This window comes from Nerophis ophidion, linkage group LG06, assembly GCF_033978795.1.
Source record: "Nerophis ophidion isolate RoL-2023_Sa linkage group LG06, RoL_Noph_v1.0, whole genome shotgun sequence".
NCBI lineage: Eukaryota > Metazoa > Chordata > Actinopteri > Syngnathiformes > Syngnathidae > Nerophis > Nerophis ophidion.
Window position 1 is genome coordinate 13,837,247 of NC_084616.1, and position 14,265 is coordinate 13,851,511.

At 31.5% G+C, this 14,265-nt stretch overlaps 1 protein-coding gene across 1 annotated transcript in view; it reads left to right on the plus strand.

Moving 5' to 3' along the window:
• Nucleotides 1-6,386: 6,386 nt before the first annotated feature.
• oprl1 (opiate receptor-like 1) overlaps nt 6,387-14,265 on the plus strand; it is an 87,200-nt gene continuing 79,321 nt past the window's right edge. The window contains exon 1 of the mRNA XM_061902709.1: nt 6,387-6,634. The gene's annotated coding sequence lies outside the window, so the exon portion shown is untranslated. The remainder of the gene's footprint in view (nt 6,635-14,265) is intronic.

Below are 14,265 nucleotides of genomic sequence, written 5' to 3' on the forward strand. Positions count from 1 at the left end.
CACAATGTTCTTACAAAGAATAAGAGACTTATTATTCTGTAGAAATTGGTCTCACTTAAAAATGCACACGTTTAGTTGCGTTCAGTGTCGAAAAAAAATATTGTATGGCTCTTGCAGATATATATTTTCAAATATTTGGATTCTCGGCTCTTTCAGCCAAAAAGGTTCCCGACCCCTGGGCTAGAGTATACAAATGAGTTTTAAGATGGGACTTAAAAGCTTCTACTCGAACTGGATTCACCACATTTTGTGATGTCACGGCCTTCTTCAAAGTGGAATTTTTGCAAATGTATTAAAAACTAGGAAACCACCTTTGGCAGAAATTACAGTTTTTTTTTTCAATACGAGGCCACAAGCTTGGCACACCTTTCTTTTCTTTGGGCAGTTTCGGTCCCATTCCGCCTACTCCGTGCGGCGCCCTGAACTCCTCGGGTTAGTCCGGCTGAAAGTGGACTTTTTTTTTTTTTTTTTTTTAAACACGTTAGTCCGAGCGGAATAGGAAGAAAGTGAATTTGTCACGTCAGCACACCTGGATAACGAGGTTAAAGGGTGGAAGCAGAGCAGACTCGGACGCTGTGCACATGTTCCACTTGTTGTTTGTCAAATTAAAATATATATATAGATTTTTTTTTTTTTATTAAGTTAAGAAACTATGGTTTTGACTGGAATTATAGTGACAATGTGTTTTTTTTAAGTTTTTTTAAGGCCTGTTTATTTCACACTTCTTGATGATGTAATCATTTACTACACAGGTGACAAACTCAAGACCAGTTCTGACCTGCCACACGGGTTTTAATAAAATACATCATTTTATTTTTTATTTTTTTACTAAACGCATTCTTTCTTTCAATTTTGACAGAAAAAAAAGGCATATATAAAACTTTAATATTATCTGATCAGGCCAATTATATTATTATATACTGTATGGCAAAACCATTTTTTTGTGATATGAAAACAAAAAGTTAAATATCTGCCTGGCACCTTTATTTATGATTTCAAAGCACGCTATATATATAAAAAAAATTATAAAATAATAATCAAAAGCTTATGCATTTCGAATAATCATGATTAATCACAGGTTAGTGTTTTCAGTGCAAAAAATATGACTAAAGGACTGAAAATTTATTTTTACTTTAACTTAAATTTTATTGACAGATTTTGTTTAAGAAAAAGGATCATAAATTATATATATACATACATACATATATTTTTTTTAAATAATTTTTTAAAATTAGTATTATTTTTGGGGAGTTAAAATTAATTTAACTTGGCATTATGTATTTGTTTGATATATCGTTCATCACTTTGTATTTGTATTTTATTATTGTATTATTTGTAGTCATATCTTAAACTTTAATATTATCTGATCATGCCAATTGTACTATTATATACTGTACTGCAAAACTATTTTTTGTGATCTAAAAACAAATAGATAAGTATCTGCTTGTCACCTTTATTTATGATTTTAAAGCAAGTTATACATAAAAAAAATCTAATAATCAAATGCGTATGCATTTCGAATAATCATAATTAATCACAGGTTAGTGTTTTCAGTGCAAAAAATATGACTAAAGCGCCAAAGCTGTATTTTCACTTTACCTTAAATTTTATTGACAGTTTTTATTTAAGAAAAAATATCATAAATTATGTATATATATATATATATATATATATATATATATATATATATATATTATTTTTTTTTTTTTTTGGGGGGGGGGGGTTAAAATTAATTTAGCTTGGCACTGTGTACTTGTTTGATATATTGTTCATTTCATTTTTTTTTCATTTCATTTTTATTTATCTCTCTCACTTTGTATTTGTATTTTATTATTGTATTTTTTGTATTCATATCTTAAAATGTTCTATTCTCTGATCATGCCAATTATACTGTTATATACTGTGTTGCATAACTATTTTTTTTTAGATAAAAACAAATCGTTAAATATCTACCTGTCACCTTTATTTATGATTTTAAAGCATGTTATATATATATAAAAAAATATATAAAATAATAATCAAATGCTTATGCATTTCGAATAAGCATGATTAATCACAGGTTAGTGTTTTCAGTGCAAAAAATATGACTAAAGGGCTAAAGCTGTATTTTCACTTAAACTTAATTTTTATTGACAGTTTTTATTTAAGAAAAAAGATCATAAATTATATATATACATAAATATATATATATATATATTTTTTAATCATTATTATTTTGGGGGGGTTAAAATTGACTTAGTTTGGCACTGTGTACTTGTTTGATATATTGTTCATCACTTTGTATTTGTATTTTATTATTGTATTATTTGTATTCATATCTTAAACTTTAATATTCTCTGATCATGCCAATTATACTATTGTACACCGTACCACAAAACTATTTTTTGTGATATAAAAACAAATAGATAAGTATCTGCTTGTCACCTTTATTTATGATTTTAAAGCAAGTTATACATGAAAAAAAATAATCCAATAATCAAATGCGTATGCATTTCGAGTAACCATGTTTAATCACAGGTTAGTTTTTCAGCGCAAAAAATATGACTGAAGGGTTGAAGCTGTATTTTCACTTTAACGTAAATTGCATTGACAGTTTTTATTTAAGAAATATATATATGTATATATATTTGTTTAAAATTAATTTAGTTTGGCACTGTGTACTTGTATGATATTTTTGTTTACCATGAATTGATTAACGTGGACCCCGAATTAAACAAGTTGAAAAACTCTTTGGGGTGTTACCATTTAGTGGTCTATTGTACGGAATATGTACTGTACTGTGCAGTCTACTAATAAAAGTTTGAATCAATCAATCAATTGTCATCATTTTGTATTTGTATTTTATTACTGTATTATTGTTATTTATATCTTAAACTTGAATATGATCTGATCATCCCAGCTATATTATTTTATTCCGTATTGCAAAACTATTTTGTGATATAAAAAACAAATCGTTAAATATCCACCTGTCGTCAAGTTGTACAGTTAAAAAAATTTAATAATCAAATGCTTAAGCATTTTGATTAATCATGATTTATCACAGGTTATTACCCGCATGCATAATGTCAATTAGTTTTTAAAAATTAACACTTTTTTTCCTTGTGCTGTTCCAACTTTATTCTGATAAATGTGCCCTGTTTGACTCTGAATTGAATTTATCAATGTAAAAGTGTCTAATCCATACCAATTCAAATACCTTTTTTAATATGGCATCCTGATGCTTCTTAAATTGAATTTGTCGTCCTAACTTAATTCCTTTTATTGTGGCAATATTACACTTAACCAGGGGCGACAAACTCATTTTCATCGAGGCGCCACGTCGTGGTTGTGATATTGCTACACAACTGTTTGGTTAGTATCATTGCTGAAAAAGAAACTGATGACAACTTCAGCTGATTGTAATTAGAAAATAATTTTCACTACAAAAAAAAAAGAATATCCGCATTTACGTGGAATATCATTCTTTTCTGTCCAAATGTAAATACATTTATCAATAAAGATGAAATGCCCTATTTGCATACAAAGTTTTCAGGCTATAGGAACCACGTAAAGGGGCGTGGCCTTGAGTTTGACACATTCCTGCTAATCATGGCAACTTGTCTCCAAAAGTTTTTTGTTTTTTTTAACAGGTTTTAGTGTCATTTTTTGTAGGTTTTAGCAGTTTTTAAAAGTTTTTTGTACGTAGGTTCCAGCTGTTTAAGGTTTTTTTTTATTTTTTGGTCTTTTCAACAGGCTATAGTGTTATTTTTTTCTATGTTTTAGCCATGTAAAAAAAAAAGGGTAGGTTCGAGCTGTTTTGGAGGTGTTTTTTTTTATTTCAACAGGTTTTAGTGAGATTTTTTTCTATGTTTTAGCCATGTAAAAAAAAAAGGGTAGGTTTGAGCAGTTTTGAAGGTGTTTTTTTTATTTCAACAGGTTTTAGTGATATTTTTTTCTATGTTTTAGCCATGTAAAAAAAAAAGGGGGGTAGGTTCGAGCAGTTTTGAAGGTGTTTTTTTTTATTTCAACAGGTTTTAGTGATTTTTTTTGTATGTTTTAGCCAGTTTTAAATGATTTTTTAGTAGGTTTCAGCAGTTTTTATTTTCATTTCGACAGGTTTTTGTGTTAATTTTTTGTAGGTTTTAGCAGGTTTCAATCTTTTTTTTTAGTAAGTTGCAGCAGTTTTTAAGGTTTTGTTTGGTCATTTCAACAGGTTTTAGTGTTATTATTTTTTGTAGTTTTTTAGCAGGTTTTAAATGTTTTTTAAGTAGGTTCCAGCAGTTTCTAAAGTTTATTTTTTTCTTTTGGTCATTTCAACAGGTTTTAGTGTTAGATTATTTTTTGGGGGAGGTTTTATCAGGTTAAATATGTTTTTTAGGAGGTTCCAGCCGTTTCTAAGGTTGTTGTTTTATTTATTTTTTCCATTTCAACAGGTTGTAGTGTCATTTTTTGTAGGTTTTAGCAGTTTTTAAAAGTTTGCTGTACGTAGGTTCCAGCTGTTTGTAAGGTTGTCTTTTCAACAGGCTATAGTGTTATATTTTTCCATGTTTTAGCCAGTTTAAAAAAAAATAAAAAAATAGTTGGTTCGAGGAGGGGGTTTTTTCTAGCAGGTTTTAGTGATATTTTTTGTATGTTTTAGCCAGTTTCAAATGTTTTTTTTTTAGTAGGTTCTCTCAGTTTTTAAGTTTTTTTTTCATTTCAACAAGTTTTATTGTTAATATTTTTGTAGGTTTTAGCAGGTTTCAATCTTTTTTTTTTTTTAGTAGGTTCCAGCAGTTTTTTCAAGGTTTTGTTTGGTCATTTCAACATGATTTAGTGTTATTATTTTTTTGTAGGTTTTTAGCAGGTGTTTAATGATTTTTAAGTAGGTTCCAGCAGTTTCTAAGGTTTATTTTTTCTTTTGGTCATTTCAACAGGTTTTAGTGTTATAACTTTTTTTTCTTAGTTTTTATCAGGTTAAATATGTTTTTTTAGGAGGTTCCAGCCGTTTCTAAGGTTGTTGTTTTTTTCTATTTCAACAGGTTGTAGTGTCCTTTTTTGTAGGTTTTAGCAGTTTTTTATAGTTTTTTGTACGTAGGTTCCAGCTGTTTGTAAGTTTTTGTTGTTTTGTCTTTTCAACAGGCCATAGTGTTATATTTTTCTATGTTTTAGCCAGATTTAAAAAAAAAAAAATAGTAGGTTCGAGCAGTTTAAAAAAAAAAAATCAACAGGTTTTAGTGATATTTTTTGTATGTTTTAGCCAGTTTTAAATGTTTTTTTAGTAGGTTCCAGCAGTTTTTAAGTTTTTTTTTTCATTTCGACAGGTTTTATTGTTAATTTTTTTGTAGGTTCTAGCAGGTTCCAATCTTTTTTTTTTTTTGTAAGTTCCAGCAGTTTTTAGGGTTGTGTTTTGTCATTTCAACAGGTTTTAGTGTTATTATTATTTTTGTAGGTTTTTTAGCAGGTTTTTAATGTTTTTTAAGTAGGCTCCAGCAGTTTCTAAGGTTTATTTTTTATTTTGGTAATTTCAATAGGTTTTAGTGTGATATATATTTTTTTGTAGTTTTTTTTTTCCATTTCAACAGGTTGTAGTGTAATTTTTTGTAGGTTTTAGCAGTTTTTAAAAGTTTTTTGTACATAGGTTCCAGCTGTTTGTAAGTTTTTTTTTGTCTTTTCAACAGGCTATAGTGTTATATTTTTCTATGTTTTAGCCAGATTGAAAAAAAAAATAGTAGGTTCGAGCAGTTTCTAAGTTTTCTTTTTTCCAACAGGTTTTAGTGATATTTTTTGTATGTTTTAGCCAGTTTTAAATGTTTTTTAGTAGTTTCTCACAGTTTTTAAGTCTTTTTTTCCCATTTCAACAGGTTTTATTGTTAATTTCTTTGTAGGTTTTAGCAGGTTTCAATCCTTTTTTTTGTGTGTAGGTTACAGCAGTTTTTTAAGGTTTTGTTTGGTCATTTCAACATGTTTTAGTTTTATTATTATTTTGTAGGTTTTTAGCAGGTTTTAAATGTTTTTTAAGTAGGTTCCAGCAGTTTCTAAGGTTTATTTTTTTCTTTTGGTCATTTCAACAGGTTTTGGTGTTATTTATATTTTATTTTTTTGTAGGTTTTATCAGGTACAACCTAAAGTGATTTTTTTTTTATCAGTGTTAAGAGTAGGTTCAAGCAGTTTTTAAGGTGTTTTTTACCCCCCCAACAGGTTTTAGTGTTATTTTTTGTAGGTTTTAGTCTGTGATGTAGATTAACACTAATAATTCAGTGGTTAAATGTTTTATGACGATGCAGACTTTAGTGTTGGTGAAGATTGAGATGTTGAGCTTGCATCGATCTGCAGGAGTGGGGGCGGAATGGGGGGGGGGGGGCACATCTTTGTCAGACCCTCTCCCCCCTCCCCCCCTCCCTCTCACTCCTCCCCCCTCCCCTCCCTGTTTGCCTCCCAGCTGATGCGCACACAGCTCCGCGGTTCTTCTAAAAAAAAAACCTCCTCTTCATCCCGGGCTACAACGACAGTTTTTAGGGGGACCTCCTTCGTCCTCCTCTCCACCAAATCTTCTCGTTGGTCCCGACGGAGGAAGCTCTGAAGTGCCGGGGACGAGAGGACCGGAGGACGGCAGCGCAGGACGCCGCAGTCGGTCAACTACTTGGCGGTGGTCTGCAGGCAGCAGGGACGCAAGGTAGGACCAGGACTAGATTTTAGTCCGTAGACCCTGACTATAGCAGGATGTTGCAGCGCGACGTCAAAACCAACCGACCCCAAAAAAAAATCAAACAAACAAAAAAAAAAAAACGTCTGCAGTGTGGTGGTGATGATGATGATGCGTTCACGGTGTGCAAAAATGCGGCGGTGCGTTCAAGTGCACGCGAGAAGGGGTGTGTTCAGGTGACATATCTGTGAGAGTGAGGTACCTGCGTGTGATGCATTAGTAGGGTTTAGCCAGTTTTAAATATTTTTTTAAAAGTAGGTTCCAGCAGTTATTTAATTTGTTTTTGGTCATTTCAACAGGTTTTAGTGTTGTTATTTTTTGTAGGCTCCCGTAGGTTTTAAGTGTATTTCAGTCGCAATGACAGGTTTTAGTATATTGTTTCGTCTGTTTGAGCAGGTTTTAGATGTTGGTAGATTTTAGCCAGTTTTAAATGTTTTTTTTAAAAGTAGGTTTCAGCTGTTTTAAGTTTTTTTTGGTAATTTCGACAGGATTTAGTGTTATTTTTTGTAGGTTCCAGTAGGTTTTTTTTAAGTGTATTTCAGTCGCAATGACAGGTTTTAGTATTTTGTTTTTTCTGTATGAGCAGGTTTTAGATTTTGGTTGATTTTAGCCCGTTTTAAATGGGGTTTTTTTTACAGTAGGTTTCAGCTGTTTTAAGAGTTTTTTTGTCATTTCGACAGGATTTAGTGTTATTTTTTGTAAGTTCCAGTAGTTATTAAGTGTATTTCAGTCGCAGTGACAGGTTTTAGTATTTTGTTTTGTCTGTTTGAGCAGGTTTTAGATTTGAGATTGATTTTAGCCAGTTTAAAATGTTTTTTTAGAGTAGTTTTCAGCAGTTTTTAAAGTTTTGGGGGGGTCATTTCTGCAGGATTTAGCGTTATTTTTTGAAGGTGCCAGTATGTTTTAAGTGTATTTCAGTCACAAAAACAGGTTTTAGTATTTCGTTTTGTCTGTTTGAGCACATTTTAGATTTTGGTAGGTTTTAGCCAGTTTTAAATGTTTTTTTAAGTAGTTTTTAAAGTTGTTTTTTTGGTAATTTCAACAGGTTTTAGTGTTTTTATTTTTTGTAGGTTTTAAATGTTTTTCAGTCGCAGCAACAGGTTTTAGTATTTTGTTTTGTCTGTTTGAGAAGGTTTTAGATTTTGGTAGGTTTTAGCCAGTTATGAATTTTTTTTTAAGCAGGTTCCAGCATTTTTCATATTGTTGTTGTTTTGGTCATTCCAACAGGTTTTGGTTTTTTATTTTTTTGTAGGTTCCAGTTGGTTTTAATTGTATTTCAGTCACAACGACAGGTTTTAGTATTTTGGTAGGTTTTAGCCAGTTTTAAATGTTTTTTTAAAGGTTTTTTTTGGTCATTTCAACAGGTTTTAGTGTTTTTATTTCTTGTAGGTTCTAGTAAGTTTTAAATGTTTTTCAGTCGCAGCAACAGGTTTAAGTATTTTGTTTTGTCTGTTTGAGAAGGTTTTAGATTTTGGTAGGTTTTAGCCAATTAAAAAAAAAATTTAAGCAGGTTCCAGCATTTTTCAAGTTGTTTTGGTCATTCCAACACAATTGTGTTTTTATTTTTCGTAGGCTCTAGTTGGTTTTAATTGTATTTCAGTCACAACGACGGGTTTTAGTATTTTGTTTTGTCTGTTTGAGAAGCTTTAAGATTTTGGTAGGTTTTTGCCAGTTTTAAATATTTTTTTAAAGCAGGTTCCAACAGTTTTCAAGATATTTTTTGGTCATTTCAACAGTTTTTAGTGTCGTTATTTTTGTAGGTTCCAGTAAGTTTAAAGTGTATTTTCAGACGTAACGACAGGTTTTAGTATTTTGTTTTGCCTGTTTGAGCAGGTTTTAAATTTTGGTAGGCTTTAGCCACTTTTAAAAAAAAAAAAGTAAGTTCCAGCAGTTTTTAAGGTTTTTGTTTTTGTCATTTCAACAGGTTATACTGTTATTTTTTGTAGGCTTTAGCCACTTTAAAAAAAAAAAAAGTAAGTTCCAGCAGTTTTTAAGGTTTTTGTTTTTGTCATTTCAACAGGTTATACTGTTATTTTTTGTAGGTTTTAGCCAGTTTTAAATGTTTTTTGAATGTGAGTGTGAATGTTGTCTGTCTATCTGTGTTGGCCCTGCGATGAGGTAGCGACTTGTCCAGGGTGTAAACCGCCTTCCGCCCGATTGTAGCTGATATAGGCACCTGCGACCCCAAAGGGAATGAGCGGTAGAAAATGGATGGATGGAATTTTTAAGGTTTTTTGTTTTTTGTCATTTTAACAGGATTTAGTGTTCTCTTTTTGTAGGTTTTAAATGTTTTTTTTTGTAAGTAGGTTCAGGCTGTTTCTAAGGTTTTTATGGTCTTTTCAACAGGTTTTAGTAATATTTTTTTGTATGTTTTAGCCCTTTTTAAATGTTTTTTAGTAGGTTGCAGCATTTTTTTGTTTTGTTTTTTCATTTCAACAGGTTTTAGTGTTATTTTTTGTAGGTTTTAGCCAGTTTTAAATGTTTTTAAGAAGGTTACAGCCGTTTTTAGGTTTTCTTTTGGTCATTTCAACAGGGTTTTAGTGTTCATTTTCTGTAGGTTTTAGCAGGTTTGAAATGTATTTTTTTGGAGATTCCAGCAGTTTCAAGATTTTTCTTTGGTAATTTCAACAGGTTTTTACAAATGCTGGCTTTTGAACTTTGCGCTTATAACAGTCTGGATGGTTCTTTTCCTCTTTGGTACGGGGAAAACAACGTCCACAGTTTCCAAAAACAATTTGAAATGTGAACTCGTCAGACCACAGAACACTTTTCCACTTTGCATCAGTCCATCTTAGACGAGCTCGGCCCCAGCGAAGCCGGCGGCGTTTCTGGGTGTTGTTGATAAATAGCTTTGGCTTTGTATAGTAGAGTTTTAACTTGCACTTACAGATGTCGTGACGAACAGTAGTTACTAAGGGTGTTTTTTTTAAAGTGTTCCTGAGCCAATGTGGTGATATCCTTTACACACTGATGCAGTACCGTCTGAGGGATCGAAGGTCACGGGCGTTGCCGCTTCCGTGCAGGGATTTCTCCAGATTCTCTGAACCGTTTGTTGACAATACGGACCATAGACGGCGAAATCTCCCTGGCCTTGAGATTCACCAGGATGTCCTTGGTGCTGGTCCTTGGATTCTCTGTCACCTGTCTCACGGGTGTCACTTTTGGCTTCCCAAACACGTTTTCCGCAGTGTATTTAAAAGAACAAAGAAAAACAAAAAAAACATCTGCAGGGTGGTGATGATGATGATGCGTTCACGGTGTGCAAAAAATGCGGCGGTGCGTTCAAGTGCACGCGAGAAGGGGTGTGTTCAGGTGACATATCTGTGAGAGTGAGGTACCTGCTTGTGATGCATTGTGGACTTTGGTAGGGTTTAGCCAGTTTTAAATGTTTTTTTAAGTACGTTCCAGGAGTTTTTAAGGGTTTGTTTTGCTGCTTTCAACAGGTTTTAGTGTTGTTATTTTTTTGTAGATACCAGTACGTTTTAAGTCTATTTCAGTCATAATGACAGGTTTTAGTATTTCATTTTGTCTGTTTGAGCAGGTTTTAGATTTCGGTAGATTTTAGCCAGTTTTAAATGTTTTTTTAAGTAGGTTTCAGCTGTTTTTAAGGGGTTTTTTTTGTAACAGGATTTAGTGTTATTTTTTGTAGGTTCTAGTAGGTTTTAAGTGTATTTCAGTCGCAACGACAGGTTTTAGTATTTTGTTTTGTCTGTTTGAGCAGGTTTTAGATTTTTGTATGTTTTAGCCAGTTTTAAATGTTTTTTAAAGTAGTTTTCAGCAGTTTTGAGAGTGTTTTTTTCTGGTCATTTCAGCAGGTTATATTGTTATTTTTTTGAAGGTTTGAAGTGTATTTCAGTAACAACGACAGGTTTTAGTATTTTGTTTTGTCGGCTTGAGCAGGTTTTAGATTTTGGTAGATTTTAGCCAGTTGTAAAAGTTTTTTTTAAGTAGGTTCCAGCTTTTTTTAAGGGTATGTTTTAGCCACTTTTAAATGTTATTTTAAAGTAGGTACCATCAGTTTTTAAAGTTATTTTTTGGGGGTCATTTCAACAGGTTTTAGTGTTTTTATTTGTTGCAGGTTTTTGTAGCTTTTAAGTGTTTTTCAGTCACAGCAACAGGTTTTAGTATTTTGTTTTGTCTGTTTGAAAAGGTTTTTGATATTGGTAGGTTATAGCCAGTTTTAAATGTTTATTTAAGTAGGTTCCAACAGTTTTGAAGGTGATTTTTTGGGGGGGTAATTTCAACAGGTTTTAGTGTTGTTTCTTTTTGTAGGTTCCAGTAGGTTATAAGTTTATTTTAGTCGCAATGACAGGTTTTAGTATTTTGTTTTGTCTGTTTGAGAAGGTTTTAGATTTTGGTAGGTTTTAGCAAGTTGTAAATTTTATTTTAAGTAGGTTTCAGCTGTTTTTAAGGATTTTTTTAGCCATTTTCGACAGGATTTAGTGTTAATTTTTGTAGGTTTTAAGTCTATTTCAGTCGCAATGACAGGTTTTAGTATGTTGTTTTGTCTGTTTGAGCAGGTTTTAGATTTTGGTATGTTTTAGCCAGTATTAAATGTTGTTTTTTTAAGTAGTTTTCAGCAGTTTTTAAAGGTTTTTTCCGGAGGTTTTAGTGTTATTTTTTTGTAGGTTCCAGTAGTTTTTAAGTGTATTTCAGTCACAATGACGGGTTTTAGTATTTAGTTTTTTCTGGTTGAGCATGTTTTAGATTTTGGTAGGTTTTAGCCACTTTTAAATATTTTTTTTAAAGTAGGTGCCAGCAGTTTTTAAAGTTGTTGTTTTTTTGGGTAATTTCAATTGGTTTTAGTGTTTTTATTTGTTGTAGGTTCTAGTAGGTTTTAAGTGTTTTTCAGTCGCAGCAACAGGTTTTAGTATTTTGTTTTGTCTGTTTGAAAAGGTTTTTGATATCGGTAGTTTAAAGCCAGTTTAAAACATTTTTTAAGTCGGTTCCAACAGTTTTTAAGGGTTATTTGTCATTTCGACAGGATTTAGTGTTATTTTTTTGTAGGTTCCCGTAGTTTTAAAATGTATTTTCAGTCGTAACGACAGGTTTTAGTATTTTGTTTTGTCTGTTTGAGAAGGTTTTAAATTTAGGTTGGCTTTAGCCAGTTTTTTTAAAAAAAGTAGGTTCCAGCAGTTTAAAAAAAATTTTTTTTGTCATTTCAACAGGTTATACTGTCATTTTTTGTAGGTTTTAGCCATTTTTAAATGTTTTTCAGTAGGTTCCTGAAGTAAAGTTTTGTTTTTTTTGTCATTGCAACAGGTTTTAGGGTTATTTTTTTGTACTGTATTTGGTGATGTTATTTTTTGTAGGTTCCAGTATGTTTAATGTGTATTTTCAGTCGTAACGACAGGTTTTAGTATTTTGTTTTGTCTGTTTGAGCAGGTTTTAAATTTCGGTTGGCTTTAGCTAGTTTTAAAAAAAGTAGGTTCCAGCAGTTTTTAATTCTTCTTTTTTTTTTTTTTTTTTGTCATTTCAACAGGTTATACTGTTATTTTTTGTAGGTTTTAGCCAGTTTTAAATGTTTTTCAGAAGGTTCCCGAAGTAAAAATTGTTTTTCTTGGTAATTTCAACAGGTTTTAGTGTTGTTATTTTTTTGCACAGTATTAGTGTTGTTATTTTTTGTAGGTTCCAGTAGGTTTAATGCATATTTTCAGTCGTAACGACAGGTTTTAGTATTTTGTTTTGTCTGTTTGAGCAGGTTTTACATTTCGGTTGGCTTTAGCTAGTTTTAAAAAAAGGTAGGTTCCAGCAGTTTTTTTTTTTATTTCAACAGGTTATACTGTTATTTTTTGTAGGTTTTAGACCGTTTTAAATGTTTTTCAGTAGGTTTCTGAAGTAAAGGTTTTTTTTTTGTCATTTCAACAGGCTTTAGGGTTATTTTTTGTACTGTATTTGGTGTTGTTATTTTTTGTAGGTTCCAGTATGTTTAATGTGTATTTTCAGTCATAAGGACAAGTTTTAGTATTTTGTTTTGTCTGTTTGAGCTGGTTTTAAATTTCGGTTGGCTTTAGCTAGTTTTAAAAAAAGTAGGTTCCAGCAGTTTTTAATTTTTTATTTATTTTTTTGTCATTAGTACAGGTATTACTGTTATTTTTTGTAGGTTTTAGCCCGTTTTAAATGTTTTTCAGTAGTTTCCCGAATTAAACATTTTTTTGGGGGTCATTTCAACAGGTTGTAGTGTTGTTATTTTTTTGTACAGTATTAGTGTTGTTATATTTTGTCGGTTCCAGTATGTTTAATGTGTATTTTCGGTCATAACGACAGGTTTTAGTGTTTTGTTTTGTCTGTTTGAACAGGTTTTAAATTTTGGTAGACTTTAGCCAGTTTTTAAAAAAGTAGGTTCCAACAGTTTTTAAATTATTATAATTTTTTTTTTTTGTCATTTCAACAGGTTATACTGTTATTTTTTGTAGGTCTTAGCCAGATTTAAATGTTTTTCAGTAGGTTCCCGAAGTAAAGTTTTTTTTTTTGGTCATATCAACAGGTTTCAGTGTTGTTATTTTTTTGTACAGTATTACTGTTGTTATTTTTTGTAGGTTCCAGTAGGTTTCATGCGTATTTACAGTCATAAGAACAGGTTTCAGTATTTTGTTTTGTCTTTTTGAGCAGGTTTTAAATTTTGGTAGACTTTAGCCAGTTTTTTAAAAAAGTAGGTTCGAGCAGTCTTTAATTTGTTTTTTTAATTTTTGGGTCATTTCAACAGGTTATACTGTTATTTTTTGTAGGTTTTAGCCAGTTTTAAATGTTTTTCAGTAGGTTCCTGAAATAAAGTTTAGTTTTTTTTGTCATTTCAACAGGTTTTAGTGTTGTTATTTTTTTGTACAGTATTAGTGTTGTTATATTTTGTAGGTTCCAGTATGTTTAATATGTATTTTCATTCGTAACGACAGGTTTTAGGATTTTGTTTTGTCTGTTTGAGCAGGTCTTAAATTTTGGTAGACTTTAGCCAGTTTGTAAAAAAAAAAAGAAGGTTTCACCAGTTTTTTATTTATTTTTTTTTTTTGTAATTTCAACAGGTTATACTGTTGTTTTTTGTAAGTTTTAGCCAGTTTTAAATGTTTTTCAGTAGGTCCCCGCAGTTAAGTTTTTTTGGGGGTCATTTCAACAGGTTTTAGTGTTGTTATTTTTTTGTACAGTTTTAGTGTTGTTATTTTAAAAAAAATACTTTTGCACCGTAGCGCCTTGGATTTTGAAAACTTTGAACCACGTCCTCAGAGTCCTTCCCTGACATGTGAGCAGCCGGAGCTCTTTTGTCTTCCTTGTGATTTTCCACCAACCAACTGCTGTTTTTTTTCATCTGTTTCCTTGATTAAAACAGCTGTTCCCAATCAATCATGCTAACGAGCTTAGACTATTTGATTTAGAACTGTGTTTTTTCTTTCCCCCCGAAAACACAGAGTACCGCCAGCAGTAGCGTAGTAGGCCTAAGTATGTCATGTTCTGTGGTCTGGATTTTGTTTGGTTATGTTCTGTTCGGTTTTAGACTCCATTAGTTCCTGCTTTTCTGCACTCTTGTTTGTTTTGTCGCCGTGGCGACTGATTAGTTTCACCTGTCTCATGGGTTTGACTCACGCACCTGTTGTTGATCATGACATTTT